Source organism: Lycorma delicatula, chromosome 4, assembly GCF_047948215.1.
Source record: "Lycorma delicatula isolate Av1 chromosome 4, ASM4794821v1, whole genome shotgun sequence".
Classification (NCBI taxonomy): domain Eukaryota; kingdom Metazoa; phylum Arthropoda; class Insecta; order Hemiptera; family Fulgoridae; genus Lycorma; species Lycorma delicatula.
This window is the reverse complement of record NC_134458.1, coordinates 110,243,359-110,265,796: the sequence shown is the minus strand read 5'-3', so window position 1 is coordinate 110,265,796 and position 22,438 is coordinate 110,243,359. Positions and strand designations below refer to the sequence as shown.

The following is a 22,438-nucleotide window of genomic DNA, read 5'->3' as shown; positions in this document are numbered from 1 at the left end:
TTTCATGTCAACAGGCAAGAATGTTGTAGTTCGTAATGAACTGTAATATTAAGCACATTTTATTTAAATGTCTATTCTTGGTTCTTTTAATGTGACGGTAACAAAATTCATGTGTTAAACATGAATTTAAATTGTTTAAATTTATGTAACAGAGTTCACGTTAAACAATTTATGAAAAAAATAAATATTCAAGAATTTTGAAAGATGTTCATTTTATCACTCCTCGTATGCTTTTTTTAAAAATGTTAAACAAGTTTTATTTAATTTCAGAATAATTATAATAAAACAAGAATAAAATAAAATATGAAAAACAAAAAAATATACAACACGAAATGTTAAGTGTTTGTAGATTTCTTCGATTAAAAAATATCATGGAAAAATATTTTCATGATTTATGAGGTAAAGTACATCTGGTGTATATACTTTCAGAAAAATTGCCGAACGATAAAAAAATAAAAATAGTAGTTTATCATGAACTCATTACTTACATATTAGATATCGAATTTTTCTATAGCGTGTATTATCATTTATAATAAAAAAAAATAATAAGTAAATTAAATAAATCTAATAATAATTATTTACAAAATTGTTATTATATATTTCTTTTAAGTATAATAAAGTAGCAAAGTAGTTAATACGAAAAAGCAAGAGGTACCATTTGTGTCAACGAACATAAAGTAGAGATAAATGTAGAAAAAGTTCAACATTTAATTCGACATAAATATATATATATATATATATATATATATATATATATATATATATATATGTATGAATGTATAAAGCTAGAAATGTCTGTGAATCTGTTACTGTTTTTACGCAAAAGCTAATCCATCGATTAAGCTGAAATTTCACGTGAACATAGGTTTCATTCCTGGAAATATCGTAGAACTCTTGGCATTACGAAATATTTCTTTCTGTTTCAAGATTGTGGCAGTTTTACTAACTTGCTGTAACAACCGGATTATGTTCCTTGCCGATATTCAACTTTACTGTCGCCAAATCGTAGGTCAAATCAAATTCGGAGACCACTTGCAGGATTTAACATTAAATTTCCTCCAAGAAATGTTGGTTTGTCTTATCGATATCTCTTTCGGTTATCGAGTAAAGTAGCTTTAAGAGTGCGACGATGTACAGTGCGGTGGCTCGCCAACATAGTTAGCTCAGCCTCCTCGTGATGTTTGTCGGATAACGCTAAGAACCGTGCAAAATACTTTATTACCCTTACGAAGGGCGGGTAATCAATTGTAATTACTATTTTTAAGAAGGGGACGGACTATTCTGAAACCCGCATATTTCAGATCGCTCAAAATTTCAGATCTTGTGCTGATCAAATGTTTGTTCTGAAGATGTTACAGTACACTAATAGTTTTTGTAAACTGAACTGGTTTTAATTATCAGTATTATTTTCACAAGCACGAGGATAAAAACACAATAGGGGTGACTAGACCAAACGAGAAGGGCGAGCGAAGCGAACCCTAACCATCTAGTTACAGACAAATATTTAAGTATGCATAATATTAAATTAGGGGTAACATTTTATATTTCAGTATACTAACCAGTTTATGCCATCATCCTTTGGCACCAAAGAAATGTTAAAATTAAATTAAAATCAAAATTAGCTAGTATAACAGAGGGTAAGATGGGTAGGGGAGCGAAGCGAACCCTGACCGACTAATGTAATGTAAATTAAACCATACAAATTTAAACAAAATTCAAAAATCCACTTTAACCCTTAAATTCTAGAATTACAGAAAATTTAAAAATTGGTTCTTAAATACTCACATGTAAATTACACCAAAAATCAAGTTTATATCTTCATTTTTTATCGACGAATTAAAAAAAAAATCGTAAAATTCAATGTTACTCCATTTTAATCATTTAATCATAGAATTTCAAAAAAATCCTTTCTTAGTGTGCACTTACACCGTAAGAAAAACGCGTATACAAATTTTCATAAATTTATCTCAAGTCGTTTTTGCTGGACGTTGATTGTGAATCACTCATGACAAGTTGTTTTATATAAGTTTTCTTGTACTAAACGTTATTTAAGCTGCTTTAAATATTCTTGAAAGCATTAATAAAAAAAAAATGTCCTACGAAACATAAGGTGACAGTTTTTAATAAAATTGATTTTAAATCTATTTTTTTTTTTTTATTGATTTGGACTTTTATTAAGAATTAATAGAATTTTATAGTTTTATTAGAGAAATTTTTAATAACATACAAAAAACAAATCAACAAAAATTTAGTTAATACAACAAAACAACTTCGTAATAATGAAATAAATTTTCGATAAACATTGACAGGTTGTAGATACCAGCAAAGTAAATCTTTATTTAATCGTATTTTTAAAATTTCCTTGGTTACGTCTAGGAAAATGGTCTGTGTTCTTAGAAACATCAAAGGTAGACTAAACAAATCGAAAGAAAGGACATTTTAAAATCGATTTTTAAAGAAAATACCTTTAAGTTAGAGTAGGTAGGACAAACTAATACATAGATGTATTAGTTGGCAATAAATGTAAAGCATAAAAAATGTAGAAGACCCAAAGTTTACAGTTTGAACACCTTATTTCGATATCGCATAGAATTGATTATCACAAAATTAGTTTATACAAATGATTATTTTAAAAATGTCCGTATTAAACAAGAATTGAATAATTTTGAATTAATTTAATAGATTATATCCGTCTCTGTGAACTTTCTATAAATCTACTTACTTTTTGCTCGTTTTGGAACTCTGCTCCATCCTTAAAAATTATAGTGAAAATCATTCACTATAGGTTGTCACCCCATCTAGATTAAATGAGAAACGAAAAAACAGACACACATGTACTCACACAAAGTCATAACACAATCAACAAACTACTTGCATGCACATGTTGCGTTTGTGCATGGTTTTATGTATTGTATATGATTTTCTAAGGATGGAACAGAGTTACGAAACGCCTAAAAAGTAAGTAGATATCATATAGAAAGTTCACATAGATGGATATAATTAATTATCAATTGTGACTTGGATACATTAAATTGAATTTTAAATTTTGAAATCTACTTCATCATTAATGATGCAAAAAACATCCGTTTTTAAATTTTCTATGTCAGGAACTTTAAATGGTTATCTCTTTCTTTAACGTAATAAAATAATTATCATAGACAAAAACGAACTGCTAATGTAACACATAATTTGTACAGAATAATCATGAAAATCGAACAAAAAAATCCTCAAAACAAGTTTTTCTTTCTTTTTTTTAAAAACATTTTTTCAGGATGCAATAAGTTAGTCTGCAATATGAAATTTAATATTAATTCATGCTGTATTCGGGTTCCTATTAGTCTTAACAAAGTAGAGCTCAATAAAGTCATCATCTCGCACAGCCAACACATCAATAACAGCAACGCAATGCAACGCGTGCCAGCAACATACAGTGCACCGGCAGGCGCTTGCCGCGATGCATTCCTGCTTTCTTTTACTGAGCATATTTTTCGCTTACTTTTCGATAGCGATAAATTTTTTGAAAACATTACCAGAGACAATAAGTGTTTCTTTTTCATCATTTTATGAAATACAGTCATTAGAATTTGAAAATAGAGTATTTTTTAATTTCCCCCGTAGTGTAGCGCCCCCTTTTTAGATAAGCCAATTTAATATAGCCTATGTTACTTCCAGACCAAATACTTCTTACTACCCAAAAGTTGGTTGTAATTAGGTGGATCAGCTACTGAAGGGAACGAACAAATATACGTAACGGTTAAATGCATTATCGTTCCTTATATGGACTTAATCGGGTAAAAAGAGCTGTGTTCTGAAGATTAAAATATTTTTCCCCAGAAAAAACAGATTATCTTGTTTTTTTTCTTACAGCTTGGAAAAGAAACAAATAAGAAAATATAATTCAACTAAACATAATTTTATCAATAAATTTCAACCTGTATATAATATTCGTACATAACGTATATAACGTACAATAACTACTTGATATTCTATATATATATATATATATATATATATATATGTATATAATGATGATTCCTAAATTAAATTCATTAGTTTTTTCATATTACCATGAATCGTAGTAAAAAATACAGAATAACAGAATGCGAAGTTTACGTATAAAAGTATTGATTAAATATATGAACGGATTGTGAGAGTTTAGTCTTTAAAATTAGAGCGCATATCGTATTGGTAATTTATTTAATGTCACTGTATGTGAGGTTTTTATTTCTTCTAGGTTAATAAATATTACAAATAAATTGTTAATAATATGCAAGAATGTTTAATTTTGATTAGACATTGATAAAATTTAAATTCTGACTCGTGAAATTATTCTTTTAATACTTTTTTAACAGCGGCCTTTTTTAGAATAATTGTTGTTATTATTGATTTTTTAATTTTCTCTCTTTTCTTTTTTCTTAGGTATTACATTTTTCAAAATTTTAAGAGTGGTTTTTTTGTGAATGTATTCTTAAATTTTGTTGCAATAATTTTTTTAGTAATTTTGATAGTTTTATTTTGGTCGGTCTGTTGTTAAAAAGAACAGAACATAACGTGTAACCTGATTTAAATCTTTTTTGTTGCGTTATTTACTTTTTCTTTTAATGTCAATTTATTTTTAGTATAACAATTTACTTTTCAGACTTCTGGAAGTGAATGATCAAGGATAAAAAGAATAACTATAGGAGATTATTTTAAGTGGACTTGAAATTAGTTAAGATATTCGTTAATATAATTACTAATGACACTGCAGATGAAAGAGATTGAAAACCTTTTTCTATTGTAGAGTGGAACAGAGGAACAATTAACAGGTAATTTGACATTACATATTGTTTAAGACCTTGGATTAATTTTTATGAAAACCTTTTATTACACGTATTAAGAATTTTACCTTTAACAGTTTTTTTATTCGATTTTATTGTAAGTTCAAACTTATATTTCATGTGATATTTTTACAGAGATCTATTGACAAAATATACATTTTTGTGGTTTTAATTTTTACAGAAAAATCTATATTGCTTTTTAACGTACAAATAAAAGTAATTTTATTAAAATAATGTTGAAACGTAAAAATACAGTTGACAACGACAAGATAGATTACAAGCTTTGTAGTGTAGGGATTATAGGTTAAAATTCTTCTCAATTTATCTCCGAATTTAATTCAGTACGAGATGAATTGAACCCAATTTAGCTCTGAAGTAATGGGTTCTAACTTTCATGATCTTTAAAAGTCAACTGGTTAAAGTATCGTGAAATTCGTAAGTATGTCAATCTTCTGTTTGTAGATAATCTATACTGCTCCTTTTGTGGGTAAAAATTAAACAAATCAATTATTATTAAAGACTTTTAAACTGAAATTTCTTAAATTAAAATTTTATATTTAGATTATATATTATGATTTTCTGAGCGAACATTAGTTACCGAAGGTTGGATTTTATTAGGCTATTGATCACAATTTTAAACTTGCTATTCCAAGAAAGATTTATTTAGCTTGAAAAGATTAAAAAAATGACTACTTCTCATTAACCTTAAGAAACGCTTAAATTCATAGAGCTTAAAATTTTTAAGTAATCTACGTATATTTGAATACATCCATGTGTCGTACAATTTTGATAAGGGGGTGTGATTTCTTATACAAGCCCGAGTCTCTTTTTAGATGGCTGTTTCATATCTAGGAGAAAAACGATTTGTTGTACCTTCATTACATAAGGTTGTAAACAGTAATGTTCTACTTCCATTATGATAATGATCCTGGATGAAAACACCTTGATCGCTCAAGGAGCTGAAAATAGAATGAATATTCGCTTCCTGGAGTTATTGTCTTGTTTTTTGGTTCCTCTGTGAGTAAATCGTTTCTTTCCTATTATCAATCATTTCTATTATCCACGTATCCTTGTTATTTTTATATTTTGGTAAAACCGGGTCTTCCTACAGACGTAATTAGGAGTTCCATTTCCAATCTGGTGATGCTACAAATAAGTCAAATTTTGAGGTAAGGTACGAGTAAAGTCGAATCTCATAGTCCTTCCTAATAAATATAAATAAGAAGAGATATGGTTAGCACGATGTCTTACTGCCTTTAAATCACCCATTAATAAGGATGAACAGCTCTAAAATTAACTCTAAATAATTTTCTTCTGCTAAATATATAAAGAAGAATGTTTGTGTGTTCGTTTGTATTTTGTACAGATCTACAGTTTTATTCTAATCGTGATGAGATTTTTCACACTTAACAATTCCAAACAAGAGGAAAATTCTTATTTACATTTTATTTTTAAAAACCTACCCCTGCAAGAAAAAAATTAATGCGCAGCTTTGCGATTTTTCGCAAATACCAAGAAAACGGTGAGGAATTTGACAGAGTGGAGGTTATTTTCAGAAAGCCAATAAAATTTTCTACGAAATACAATTTGCGCAGTTCTGATAGTCTTCGTAATTTTGAAGTTATTAACAAGCTGCTAGTCCTTTTATTTAAAAGATCAATATTTGTGTTGAAACATGCTTAATTTTAGAGTCCTACCGGGCCGATTTTTGTGTAGTTGAAAACGTTTTCTAAAGTATCTTCCTTTTTTTCGATAAATCGAGAATCTAAACTAATAATTAATTTAGCGTTAAAGACATCGAATTGGGTTCTATTTAAATCGATTCCTCAGTCCAAAAAACTAGAGATATTTTATGGTAGAAAGCTAGTAAAATTTGTCATAGAATTTCTTAAAAAATATACTGAATTTATATTGATATTGACCGACGCTATTTTGTGTAGAACGTTAGCTATATTAAATAAAATTAATTTTAAACAGGCCTATAACACTCTTTGAAAAAAATAAATAGTTCATGAGAAACGCAAAAGAGAAAAACCTGGGTTTTTGGAAAGAAAAAAAATTCAGAAAAACAACGTATATGAACTTAAGTGTATAAGTTACCTTAATGATAAAATATATATTTCTTCACTACAATGTTTCCAACCAGATTAGGTTTTCCGTTAATTATACCGGAATAATATCTTTCTACTTATCAGTTATTCAATGAAAATGATAAAAATGTTCTAAATCGTTTTTGTAGACCATGTCATTTTTCTTTTAAAAACCTTCTCCACGTAAGTTCTCTAAATGAAACTTACAAGATAACCTTTAAAGTAATTTAGTTTGCAAAATAAAAAGTAATCATGAAGTTAGGATTTTTCAAGGGTAAAACAAACAAAAAAATAATATATACTAAAACAAATTATTTTCTTATTTTTAACAAGCTACAGATTTCTCACCTTTCTGTTCCTTGAGAACGACTTTTTTCATACGGATAGTTTTGATTTTTTTATGGGCATCCATATTTTAAATTAAAATAAAACTAGGTAGTACACAATAAATGTCCAATTACACTGGGGAACAAAAAAAAGTTTTTCTTGTCTCAAGAAGAATAATATGTGATTCTGATAGTATTTTTTCCTGAATTCAAATGCGATATTGGTTTTCACCATCACGCAAAGTTTCCGAAAGACAGGAATTTATAATTTCAAACATTTTAACACTTTCTGCATTCTTAACTACATAATATTCAAATGTTTGACTCACCTAGAAAGTAAGAAATGACGACTTTGTACTATATTTCGCCTGTGGAGCATCCCTCTTGATGGTCCAACAATAATCGGCCAGCATGTTAGAATTCTATTTGCCTTGATACCTCTTTTCCATAGCTGAAATCTCCTGATGAAAATGTTCCTCATGCCCATCGCCCACTGCGCCATGATTTTTCGGGAAGAATCTAGGTGCGAGTGCGTGAAGTGTACTTTTAAGGATATATTACAACCCAAATTTTTATAAGATCGTTGACAATATCACTGTAATTTTCCACCTTTCGATTTCCCAAAAAATTCTGAGTAACATTTTTGATTGCTTGCCAAGCTACTTTCTCCATTGGAATCGATAGTTCCTCAAACTTTTCTTCACGCATTAGTGATCGTACTTGGGGACCACGTATATTCTTTCTAAATTTTTGCATCACTGATTTTATGAAACTTATGTTTTTAAGTACATGAAACCAGGAGTATTGTCCATGGCCTTGACGAAATTCTTCTTTAATCCTAGTTTTATATTTAACGGAAGTAGATGCACATTTTTAGGATTACACAATGGGTGGTGTTTCACATTTTCTGTTCAGGAATGAGCGATTCGCGTTTAGGCCATTATTTTATAATGAAATGGTTTTTTTCTGTCCCTACTATTCCATTCACACAAAAAACAGCAGTACTTTGTTTAACCAAGCTGCAGATCAAGAATAAGTGCAGTTACCTTCAAATTACCACAAATATTCCATTCATACACTGCATATTGAAGCTTTTCTAATATAAATTTAAAGTTTCCATCTGTTTCTTTCGTACTAGCAGAGTGAGTCATAGGTACTGAAGGGAATGTATTGCCATTATCCTGAGGCACAGCTTTTAAACTAACTTTAAAGGAATCAATGAACAAGCGCCATTCTGTTGGGTTATATTCATTACAATGTGTCTCCATAAGAGAAGAAATGTCATTACAAAACACTAAGCCATTTTCTTCAGAAAAATAGTCTTTAAATTCAGAATGACGATTACGATAAGTACATATTTTTGTATTCTTTTGAAGAAGATTCCATCCTTTTAGCGGAAGCAAGAATTTCAGACTGTTTTTTGGATAATTTTAAATCTCGTATGAGATCGCTAAGATTCTGTTGGGTCAGTAAATGAGGCTCAGATAAACTTGCTTTGTTCAAAAGTCGTATCACCAGAATCTGTTTCTTTTTCTTCTTTACTTCCATCAGACTCGGAGCTCTCGTCATCTAATGTTACATGTTCTGGAGGCTTTGGTATGGGCAATTCTTTGTAGTGTGGAACTGGTCTCATTGTAGATTGCAAGTTAGGATACACCACTCTTATGTTTTGATTTTGATGTAATCCCCTTAATTTTTGTTAAGCAGAAATAACAGTCAGAAGAGTGATCTTTGGGTTCCCTCCAAATCATAGGGATAGCAAATGGCATGTAGCGTGTGTTATTTTTCCATGTAGTAAGAAGCTTAGAACACGACAAACAACAGATATGTGGGTCCCAAGCCCTTGTTTGGTCCCCGACTTTACACCCAAACTAAAAAGTTCATAACACTTTTTTACTGATGGAGTAAGGTTTCGCCTATGGGACTTGCGCGTCACTTCACCACATACATAACAAAACTTGTTAGGATGATTTAAACAAACTCCAGGCATTTTGTAACTAACGACTAATTAAAAGAAATAAGTTGTAAATATATAATACACAATAATTTAGACACACAAAGCACTCACAATGACGTGTTTATTGGTTCACTACTATCTCACAACTGGCATCGTTCTGATGATTGTATGCTACACTAGATCACGTTTGTACGTGTCTATACACGTCTGAACCTGCGCAACAGTAGCAGCGGTACTCTTTGAGTTAACTCATTTGGTTCCATCTAATTTACAGTGCTATAGGAGCTTGACAGTAGATAAGTGGACGAAAAAACATTTAAAAATATTTAAAAAAAATTAAAATAACAAAAAAAAACACTTTGATTGATGGAGAAATTCCGAATACATATTTGAATTCTGGATAAAAAACTGCTTAAGTACACCTATTGGTACTCGTGAGACAAAAATCATGTTGACCAATGTTATTTTACAAATAAATTGGAAAACAGCATTAAAAAAAAACATTTTATGTTGAATTCTAAACCTGGACGGCCATTTCGATTGGAACAATTATAATCATTAGATACCGGTGAAATAGTATGTAAAAATAATTTAATTAAGAAAGTAAATAAAAATAAATGATAAATAAATATGGATTAACAATACTACAAAATATTCATGTATGGTTTGCGGTATTTTCTAAATGTTAATGGAATAACACCAAAAACCAAACTGTTGACTTTTTTTGGCAATTCAATCGAAAGCGTAAAGTTAAAACTTATAAAATTCTGTAACTCTATGACCAAATTGGATAATATAAGTTGAAGTTTCGTTGTTTAAAATTTTAAGCTAACTTTAAATATCTATTGAAATTTTCAAAGACTGTAACAGCTGTTTTTTATAAACAGAATATATATTTTAATATTAGAAAATAAAAATTATTTGTAAATTTTTAGATTAGATCGACTCGATACCTTTTCAAAATAACCAAAGTTCGGTATTCTTGCGCAGAACTGGGGCAAGACCTTTTTTTTTAGATTACGATCAAGTATGTTGGTTTTATTATTGATTCGATTAAAAATATAATTTTAACATTCCGGAGTCTTAACAGCTAATCATTTTGAAGGAGTCTTGTGTTTTTCTGATATGATAAACTGAGAATTTGCGTTTTCTTTCAGTTTATGCGACTATGTAATATACTCTTTATTTATTACAGCGAACAGTAAATTTTCCGGAACTTTTCTAGCTGTTTTTGATTCAGATGTGTTCATTTATAACTAGTTTGCACTTTCTATAAATTTATTAATAAATTTTGTTAGATAAATTTACTGCAGATGAAGTTATCGTATACAGATTTAATTCTACATTTGCCAGTTCTTATCTTTTGATAAAATTTATCGGATTTATGTCTGCTTTTCGTTTTCCATCTTGTCTTCATTATGTTGTAGTAGCCTGGCATTACAACTATAATCTATACATCAGTGTATACTGCAAATTAATAATTAATTGATATGCAAATTTCTTGGCATCCAATTAACACTATTATGTATATAATAACGTTCGTACTATGGATTCAGTACGTGATTGTATCATTAAGATTATTTTTATATTTTATTTAGTCAGGACTCGATGAGAAAGTTCTTGGTTTTATTAATTAATTTTATTTTGATTAAAACCTCTAGAAAATATTAACAAAAAAATCCATTTTTATAAAAATTTAATAATATTTTCACAAAATACATTGAATTTATTATTATTTTTTTAAAGCTATTAAATTAATCTTTTTTAAAAATCAAATCGTCGAAAAACTAAACCTAATTCTTTTTTGAACCACTTCTTATCTTCAGCTAACTTCTTTAATTATATTATGGGCATTCCGTTTTCATGCCCGTCATAAAATTTACTTATTTAAAAAAATTTATACTTTATTTATTTTCCATCAATATATAGCCATTGAATGATTTTCTTTTTTGCTTTTTTGAATCCCTGCTACTCTCTTGGAATATTTATTCAAACGACACTCTTCTTGTTACATCGGAAGATTTAATCTTCCTTCCAAAAAATTGAGGGAAATTAAAAAAAATACATATATACAGAAAAAAGAAACAATATAGTCCTCATATTACTTATCACCATCAAGATTTTAAACAGCAAAAGTTTGGTTAAATTTACAAAATATAATTTGTAAGAGAAAAGAAAGTTATCCTATGTCAGAAAGAAACTCAAAGATGAAGGGATGAGTAACTGGGAAAGCATAGCTATTAGATAAAATCTTTATAGGATTATAGTTTGTAGGAGGGATAAATAAGCAAGGAAAAACAACAAATAACTGTATCAAACTCAGAATTTGATAGTTCACTTCCCTTAGGGTAGCTGAATAAGATTTTTTCTTCCTATGGGAATATAGCGTTTAGTGTAAAGTAAATCTTTTAATATTGCTACTAACCATACGAGTTATCGTTATATCTGAGTGAGGGAGTGATCATTTCAGCTTCAGGTAATTTCTGTTCCTTTTTATAATTTCATAATTCAATTTTTTTAATTAGAAAGGAAACAATTTACTGCAGAGTTATCGATGAATTCTTATTATAACTTAGCATCAAACTCAAAATTTGTTTTACAGGAGTGGTACAAGACATGGAGCTGGAAGCTAAATTTAAAGAAGATTGTTTATTTTTCATTCCAGAAAATTTGTGATTTTTAGTTTTGTTCTGTTGGTCGAAGATTTTCTAACATGAATATTTTATTTAAAATAATTTTATTTTTAGGGAGAGTTTGGTGTCGTTGATCTCCTTCTGTTTTCACTGATGTATTACGTTATGTTCTTTATAAATTTGATTTTGAATTGTTTTTCATTCTTATTGATAAATCCATGCAGAATTATTTGCTTTGTCTTTAACGAGTAAGAAAGATCTTTCTTTGACTTTATTTAAAAAAAATCTAAGTAAATATAATATAAAATAATCCTTCACAAGCAAGTATTATTTGTTTACAAGAAGCTATTCGTTTACTAAAATGTTACTAGAGTAAGGCAGTTTCTGTTAATGTCATTTAATTTAGCTTCCGGTAATTTGTAATTCTATTTGTAGTCTAATTTAACAACTACGTCTTCATTAAGTTAATCGTTTTTAAATGAATAATATTATCTTATGACCTTTGTTGTATGAAATGTTACACGTAACGTGCGACTGTGTATTGAGAATGATACCGCTTGTAAAACGTAGCATTTCAAACGCGGTAAACTTTCATTTTCATTTACAATTTAATAACCTTTCACTGTAAGTTATTTGCATCCAGTTTCATATTGTAGCCGGCCTCCGTAGCGCGAGTGGTAACGTCTCGGCCTTTCATCCGAAGGTCCCGGGTTCGAATCCCGGTCATGCAGGGCATTTTCACGCGCTACAAATCATCCATCTCATACTCTGAAGCAATACCTAACAGTGGTCCCGGAGGTTGAATAAAAAGTTTCATATTGTAAGTTTATAATTTAAGTTCTAAGGAGTTCGAGTTGTATTCATTTTATGGTACATATCTGTGATATAAACACTCACGCGCGCGCACACATAACAGAGTAATCACAATAAAAAAAAAAAAAAAATTAAATATATTTTTATATAAGAAATAAGATAAACTACATAAAAGTAAAAAAAAGATGATTGGAATTACCTTTGAACTGGTTGTTTTTTCGTAACATCGCAATTAAAATTTTATAATACGTCTGTTATCATTTACAGTCTTTTTATCCTATACAGCATTACTCTCGCTACAGAATAATTTTCTACAAAACTTCTCTTATTATACCTCGACTTGCCGTTGCAGGGATTTGTTTATATATGTATATTTTTATCCTTTTGTGCCTTTTTTTTTTTTACCTCCGGGACCATCTTTAGGTATTGCTTCAAAGAATGTGATGAATGACGGGTTTTGTAGCATGTTAAAATAGCAGGTTAAAGCCTGAACGAGATTCGAACTCGGGACCTCCGGATGAAAGGCAGATAGACGTTACCACTCGTGCCACGAAGGCCGGCATCCTTTTGTGCCCTAATTTCTAGAGAAAATCCTTTTGTGCCCTAGAAATTCTTTAAGGAACGGATCAACCGTAATTTGATTGCGATTTTTTTCTGTACATACTTTTTTCTTAGAGGAAGGTTTTATTATTAATTTTAGTGTAATATTGGAAACCTAGAGAGCTTCACTCGTGATGTTTGTTGACGATCTGATACGAGTCGCAAGTCATCTAAAAATGGCGTAGCTACTCGTATTTTCAAAAATAACAAGATGCTACTTCAAAAATTAACAGGAAAATGGGTTTTCTATGTTTTCTTTACGAAGCCGTACACAAATTTTACAAATAAGATAAGGTAATATTTATCATACCAGTGAAATCTTCATTCTATTCTACAGGGAGTAGTTGTATAATAAAGAACATTATTAATTATAGAAAAAGCCGTTCGGATGACTAAGGTAAAACTTAAAATGTTTTACATGCGTCATAGTCATAAAATAAACTAGTTTAGATGTTAAACAACAGGTTAATGCCACGGTTATTAAGAAATTAACGTGATATTAAAGAAGAATAAACGTGGTAGCAAAATAAAACAGACGAAATTAGCATTGAACAAGAAAATTTAGTTATTTGACTCGAACAATATAAACAAAAAGATGAGAAAACAATTGATTGGAATATTTGTATGGAGTATTTTCCTGTATAGCAGTGACCATACTATACACTATGTACACTATATAGCATGGACTATATGGACTGGAGAGAAAAAGAGAATTGATGCGTTTGAACAGCGGTGCTACCGGCGGATGTTGAAGATTACACGGAAGGAGAAAATAACCTATGAAGTGTTAACTTAGAATTGATGTGGTTCATGTTTACGAAGCTTATTAAAGAAACGGCGATACACGTAGATAGGACATGTACTACGGCAATACAGTTTGTTGGACACCATATTAGAGGGCACAGTTGAAAGAAACAATGCAAGCGGAAGACTAAGATTAGGGTATACTGAACGAACCATAGGCATGTTGGGTGTACAACGTACATGGAAGCAAAGAGATTAGCACACCTGGAGGAGGTGCAGCAGATTACTGCAAACCAACACTACAACAATTTTTTTTGATTACTAAAAAAAAAGAAGAACGTGGTAATTATAACAAATTAATTGATGTGATTGTTTTTTATAATGTTTCGCTCTGAGTTTCGTTGATAATCACTCCCCCACCCTTATATATACATATACATGTAAATCTTCTGGTTTTTCCTCATTGTTGAAAGGTTTTGTAATTATTTGAATGTACTATAATATAACAATAATACTAGTATTTGCACTTTTCTGGCATCATAGCTCTAGAAGTATGCTGTAAGAAGGAAAGTAAGGCAATCAGTCAAAAATGGGGTATGATTATTTTACATTTCTCGACGTTTCATGACCCTGAAACCGAAAAAAAACAAAAAAAGGGTATGTTCGTACATATGTACGTAAGTACGTGGGGTTGGCGTGTTTGAAGCTTAATAACTTTTGAGTAGATAAACCAACTTTGACGAAATGTTTTACAGAAACTCTTGTATATGGAGCAATTTCTTCGTAAAGTTTTGGGCTCAATGTGTTCTAGGGGTGGGGAAAGTTTTTGGGTGTTAATTTTTCCCAACCTATTGAAAACATAATCTCACTTTATCTTGAGCGCATTATATGCGTGCATGCTTATCTTACTACTTAAAATACAAAATTTGCCCCAAAATTCTCCCCTCTCCAAAAGTCGAAAAAAAAAAATCTTTTTATTTATTGCATATTTTTTAACCGATTTTTTTAATGCCTTCTTAGGCATAGTAGTAGTAGTTTCTTCCATTTAATATACTAAACTAAGAAAATTCTTTGTAGGTGATTTTTGAGTTGGAAGCAGAAAAAAACAATTTTTATAATTTTTAAAACACTCTTTGATTTCTTTAACATTTAATGATAATTTTATAATAAAACTTCATCATAAATTACCCCCACCCCCAAAAAAAAGAAATCTTTGGCTACCTTTTTAATGTTTGATCAATTAGTTTTTCACTATATAAGAATAAATAATCAATGCCAGAAATGTACGAGTATTACAACTTTGTTGTCAAATTTTATCTGTAACTTTTAATTTTAGACCACTTAAAAATTATTATCCGAAAAATCGAAACTAATAAATTATAAATGAACCAAAATTTTGTTAAAAAAGAGACGTTTGCTCATTAATGAATTACAAATACATCATAAAGATTACTTAATATGAATGAATTTTACAAATTAAACACGTGAAAATAACACAAGTGCTTACTATTTACTTAAGAAACAAACTCTTTATTATCTGTATTGGGATTAATTTTTTAATCCTTGCGATAATAAAGAAAAAGTGATAAATTTTTTTTCAATATGGCAATGATGGCATGGTTATAACTACAGAATGTTTGGAAAAAAACTGTTATATCTTTCATGTATTAAGTAACATATTTAAATCATTTCTTGGTTAGCAACAATACAATCTTAAATTTTCCAATATCTTTCTTTGAAAAAGAAGGGAAGTTTCAAAGTTCAATAATGTATAATCAAAATTTATTTTTATAAAATTATTAAAACAATATTGGTAAACAGCAGTTATTTTACCTCTCGTTATCAAAATAGGTTATCTAAAATAAATTTAATATTCTTTGAGATTAAATCAAGCAATTTTTAAATGCCGTGGCGAAGTGGTAGCGTCTCGGCCGTTCATCCGGAGGTCCCAGGTTCGAATCCTGGTCAGGCATGGCATTTTTCAAACACTCCAAAATTCCATTTCCAATATTCCCATGTAAAATTTCAAAGCTTCTGTGATGAATTATTAAATTAATTTATCGAGCAAAAAAAAAGTGTAATTTTGAAGTGGAGATATTTAATATTCTTAAAGGTTTTTCGGTATAATAATGTTTTATAAAACATTCTATAACATTTTTCATATCTAAAATTTTTAATGGCATAGTATCTTTGTTTTGATAATGAAAATTAAACCCAAAACTAAAAAGGTCATGAAGGCCATCAAATGGGAGAGAATTTAAAAATTTTAATACAGTTATTTTAAATTCCAATTTTTTTATCTGGTTGAATTTAAAAGTGGTTGCAGAAAATATTTTTTATTATAAACGGCTGGAAACAATTCAGTGTACTATTTTTATCTTATATTTTTGAATAAAACTAAAAAAAAAAAAATTAACTGTTGAACAACAAATATACTACGACTTAAATACTTAAGTTTGATAAATCTGATAGTAATCTGTTACTATAGTTGAAATTATTTAGACTGGTCGATAAATATACGTCAAAAATTAACTTAACTTAAAAATATTTTTAATTTTGCATATCGATATTAATTTTTCATAATCGTAATACCGTTTAAATTATTTAACTAAAAATAACATCGCATAAACGTATGAATGAAATATGTGTTCACCTTGATGGTTTTATATATAATGGAAGTTTGTGAATATTTTGTATCGGTAATGATCGGCCAACCTCTATTAATTTAACTATATGATGTTTTACGCGTTACAGAGCGATTATTATTGAGCTACAAAATTACCATATTGAATTTTGAGAAAAGTATTCTAATATGAACTTCTATACAGAAGACATGGTAACAATAAAGATATTAACTTAGAAAAAAGTTGTGAGGTTTAAGAAATCAACAAAAATGTTAAAATGAGTAACAACTTTTATAAACATCAGGTGGTATTTTTAAAGATTAGTTAGACTTACAGTATTGGGGATAGAATAATTTTTTTCTCATTATTTTTTGAAAAACAAAAACATCGGTTAGATAATGATAAAAGTTTTATAAATTGTTATTTTTCTTTATTAAAATATTAAGTTATAAGTGGGGAAATATCTATCTTTTATATTGACAAAAAATAAAAAACCATCATAACTTTCTACACTTTACAAATAACTGGATAATAGGTTTTTCCTGTTTCATTGGTAGGGTAAGATTTTACGAAGTAAGTTATAAACTTTTGTAATTTTTTCTACCCAGATTTTCCCCTCCTATTTTATCATAATATTTTTTGTTATGTTCCAGTTTATTAATCGGTTTGAAACTTATGTAACATAAAGATTATCTTGTTAATATCTCATAAATATTTAAAACCATTTTTAAAATGAGTCTTTATTAAATAAATTAACATTTCTTAAATAAAAATTTAACTTTTAAACGTGAAGGTACTCACGATATCGATTTTTTATGTTAAAAATTGTATTATTTTTTTACTGCGGAATTTTAGTTTATATTAATAAAAAACAACTTTAAAACAAACTATTTTATTTCTCAGATTATAAAAACAGAGTAAATCGATAAGTAACAAATTTTATTATGGTTGTCATATATATTTTTAGTAGTTGACGGGGTGCGCCTACCCATTTTAGCAAATATATGACAAGTGAGCGGTTGGGACACGTAAGCCGATGGTGTATGGCATCACGCGTAGTCCGCTCACGTTGTTAGGTATGCTCAGGAGCTATGTTAGGATACTGGTCGCTAAACTGTTCGAGGCTCAGTTGCCGTTTTGTGGCACAAGCATACGCGGTCTTATGCTTTAGGGCAACCGAATGGGGTGGTGGCGGGAGAAATGGCAAGCAAACAAAAATCTTAAAAACATATTTATTAAAATATTCGTGACCGGACAGGATAATAATAATAATAATAATATACGATTACTAATTATAATATTTCTATTTCTAAAGTGTATGTTGCAATTTGTTCAATCTTTGAACAAAAAGTAATCAGACCAACTGTGTTTGAGATTTTTGTAGTTAATTCAACCCCAGCTACCTAAAATGGATCAGTATCCACTGCCTAATGTTCAAATCCGTATAAAAACCTACCTTTCCTAGGATTTCAACCTTACAACCTTCAACTTTGAAAATCAGATGTTAATCAGTTAAATTTGTTATGACGATTTTACCAGTAGACCAATGCGGTGGGTAACGATAATTAAAATATTTTTAATACATGCACTTTGAAGTATCTTTTTATATTATGTTTGCATAAATGTTTTATGTCTATTTTTAATTCTTTAATCTTTGTTTTTCTTTTTTGAATCGGTATGTTTTAACACATACAGACTATATTAGAATACTACATTCTGTTAAATGTATACATATACTAGGTCGGGGCGAGAGAAACGAAGGGAAGGCGAGCCCTTCCCCTGTGGAAGCTCTTATATGCTCCTGCTAAAGACAAACATATCCCTTTTGCTTCCCCTTTTCATTATCCTAGAACACCGTATATCTCGGGAAATGGTCAAGGTAGAGAGCTGAAAATCTAGTATGTTTTAAAACGCATAATATATTATTTTTACGGCAAAAAAACGAAATAAAAAACGATATTAGGCCATCCAAGAGGAAAAATTCCCACCTTCATCCCCAAGGAGGTTAAAGCCTTTATCTACGGCTTAAAACCTTCCCTGGGATTATACAAATGTATCCTAAAAATTTCAAAGCAATCGGTTGGTTGGTTCTTGCGTGATGCTGTTACAAATTTATATATTTAGATGTTATAATTTATATATTAGATATATTTAAAAGTATGTTTAATACTTTTCCTTTTAGGAAACATGCTTGAGAACAAAAAAACAGATTTTGTACTTTTTCCTTAAAAGAAATCTTAATAAAGCTTATTGCTCATGTATAAATTTAGAAAGGAACAAATTTTGAAACTAGTTATATTATTTTTATAATCTTTTGTTGTATGTATATACGAATAAGATTTATTACAAAATACAGCAGAATGATTTTTGAATAAAAGTATTTATTTTATTTTATGATTTATAACATTTGCTCAGAAATACGACCGATTTTTTTTTTCTGAAAATTATTACAAATTATAAATCATTTGCGAGTTTTTTTATGAAAGATATCATAAATATCTTCTTATAAGATGAAAAATATGTAAGAAACGAAAAGGTTTAAAATTGCCAGAAACCCGGAAGGAAGTCTATAAAGAAGGGTGTTAAATAGGATCAAATACCACCACGTGTAACTTGTAACAAAATCCTTTTTGACCTCATTTATCCGCTACATTTGCAGTTCAGATAAATTAAATTTTTTCCAAATTTCTTGTGTAACCATATTTGATATATGTTAATGTGATTTAATGTTAATAGAATGGAAGAAATACGATTTTTAAATTTTATTTATAATTATTTTTTTATCCATTAAAAGTATCATTTTTTATTTGGAAATGGTGGGGGGGGGGGAAGTAACTTCGTAGGAGGAACAGATGTTTAGATAATAATCTTTTTTTTTGTTTTTACAAACAGTGAGACAGTGAAACGATGAATATTTAGTGGTTATGTTAAATGGGTTTAATTATTCATTTTTATTATTGTACGTTAAGGATATATTTTATTTTGTAAGCTGAAAAAATGCATGTAATTCACTATTTCATAATAGAAAGGGTAATTTGGTGATATACTTCCCGAACAAATTATTAAAAGCATCTGATTTACATTAATAAGAGCTGGTTTCTTTGATAGTAATGATGTTTGTTAAATATATTAAACATTCAGTTCCTGTAATAAAAAGAGTAAAGTTGTTACTTTTAGATTAAGTATTAACTATAGTCATTAGGTTCAGCATGTTTTGTGCGGCAATCTATTTGGCTGAATAAAAAAAATAACGAAAAGAAATTTAAATTTTCATCTCTCATAGCAATCTTGGCATGGAATACTTTTTATTTATGATCATGGCTTTCTTATTTTCAGAAATGATATTTATCCAATCTTCTACTATCATTTTGATTTTGGCAACTAAACAAGGAAAGATTTATTCGAAGTAAAAAAAAATTAACATATTACAAGAAAACTTGGTTTTTTTTTGTTGCAAAAGGAATTAGTTCAAATTATCACATTAAGTGAATAAATGTGATTCAAATTTGCATACCCTTTCTATGATTTTTGGTGTAACATCATCCATAAAATGTGGGTTACTATAATTATTTTTATTTTTTAAGAAACGAAGGTGAAAAGTTTATTTTTTTAAAGCCTCTTTATTTAAGCCAATGTTATTTATTTTTAATTTATAAAAAAGAGCTCTGTAATAGAAACAGTTACTAAAAATAAAATAAAATTTAAAAAAAATTATATATATTATAAAATTATAATTACAGAGAAAATTTGAATTGTCGCCCATCAGTATTTATGCATAGCTGTTTATTCTGTGTACGGTTTTGTGTAAAGCACACGACCTCCGCGGCTAAATTTTTACGTCTTCGTTTGTCATCTGGAAACTCAAGGATCGAATACCGCTTAGACATAGTTACTTTTTTGTACTTTATGTACACTAAATATATTCCATCAATACTTCTATCTACTTTATGTTTACGTATTTTATGATGAAGTAATAATCTAAAGCACAGATTTAATAGTATATATATTCAACAAAAATATGGTAAATTTTAAACGGAGTAAAAATATTGTGATCTCAAAAAGTCAGATCTGAGAAGAAAAAAAACTTCAAAAAATGTATACAAAATTTTTTTTTTAGTCAAGGTAAACACACACACACACACACACACACACACACACAACAAACACACAGAGAGAGAGATCTAACGCCCCCACAACACGCACATATAAATACACACTTCTCGCATAAGCCTTTGATGTGTTCATTTACAGTGGAACTGTGTTTCCATGCATTGTTTATTTAGACTGCAGAAGTTTATATTTTGAACGGTTTATCTAACTTTTAATTTTACATTCTTTTATTCAAATTGAGAATATCAATATCGGTGATATAGTAAATTTTTGCCCTAATGTAGGGATATTGTTATGAAATTGCTTTTTAAATTTAATCTATTAAATCATTCCCACAGCGGTAAGTGTCTTAGTGTATCAGTATTAATTCGGTTTGGTTTGGAGGGAAAATATTCTTTTAAATACCTTCTGAAAGTATTCAACGACGAATTTTTTAATTAATCTGTAACAGCTTTAGTGAGATCTGTTGTATATATATATATATATATATATATACATATATTTAAAAAATTAATTGCATAGTAAAAAAGTTCATTCTTTTCGATTGAATTTTCGTTAGAAAAAATTCAATGTTTTATTTGTAATAAACTTTAAATTTTCATTAAATTTTTATTTTTAAAACCGCCTACTAAACTAAACTTTTACAAAATTTTTCAGTTGTATTAAATATTTATAGGTTACTCATTTAAAAAGTGAAATAATTTTATTTGATTGTCCATTACAATATAAAGTTCAAAATCAAAATATTTTTAGTACGTACGTTTTCAGTTAGAATTAATACCATTAATCTTAAGTTGCGCTATATGTTTTTATTTTATAAGGTCGATAAGTAAAATGAATTGATTAATAATCGGACGAACTTTTGGCTTTAATATCCTTTAAATAGAAAATAAATACATAATGCGGGATATTAGTGACAGTTTTTACAAACTAACATCTTTATTTTGACATTAAATTAGAAAAATTAAAGGATTTTTTGTTTTTTATTGAAGAAACTGAAATTTAACGCTTGGTTTTCACTATAAATTACAAATCTATAATTTACTAATTAAATGATACATTATAATTTTACTAATTATAATAATAAAAATAATACCTCCACTTCATTAGATTTTTTAAAATTACAATGCAATATTTCTAAAACGGCAGTCGGTACTATGACGTGCTTTAAACTAAAAAAGTGTTTTCTTTTTTCAATAATTTCAAAAATATTGTCTGAAAATGTTAAAATATGTTCAAAAAAATTTAGTACTCTTCTTACCGATAATAAACTCAAAAATTGTAGAAAAATTGAATGAATGTTTTTAAGAAATCAGTTTTGAAATTTTACAAAACAGTGGTCGTGCATTTAATATAAAAATTATAGGTTTTTCTTTCGGCCAATATTAACATTTATATATAAAAACTTTAGTATATTGTTTAATTTCTTAACTAGTTTCTGACTAGTTTTTTCTCATATCTCTTATGTTGCTTCCCCGGAGATTTTCCTTTTTTAATGGATTATTATATAATTTTTCTGAGTGAAAATTTTGTCTTACAAGAGAACGTGATTTATTAAGAGAATATTTCGATGAATTTATTTTAAGATGGTGTTATGGAGAAAAGGTTTCTTATTTAATTAAGGCTAGTGAGGGCTTGTTATTGAGACTTTAAAAGGTCATAGAGATTTAAGGAAAAAATTACGTTAGTAAACATAAGTAATTAATCAGTAGTTATAGTTA

General features: G+C 28.6%; 1 protein-coding gene and 1 long non-coding RNA gene across 2 annotated transcripts in view; one reads left to right on the top strand and one right to left on the bottom strand.

The window, feature by feature from the left end:
- LOC142322694 (uncharacterized) overlaps positions 1-22,438 on the bottom strand; it is a 289,630-nt gene that overhangs the window by 35,097 nt on the left and 232,095 nt on the right. The window lies entirely within an intron of this gene.
- The window catches only part of LOC142322916 (uncharacterized), a 169,801-nt gene that overhangs the window by 21,180 nt on the left and 126,183 nt on the right, over positions 1-22,438 (top strand). The window contains exon 2 of the long non-coding RNA XR_012755962.1: positions 4,640-4,808. This is a non-coding gene — a long non-coding RNA (uncharacterized LOC142322916). The remainder of the gene's footprint in view (positions 1-4,639; positions 4,809-22,438) is intronic.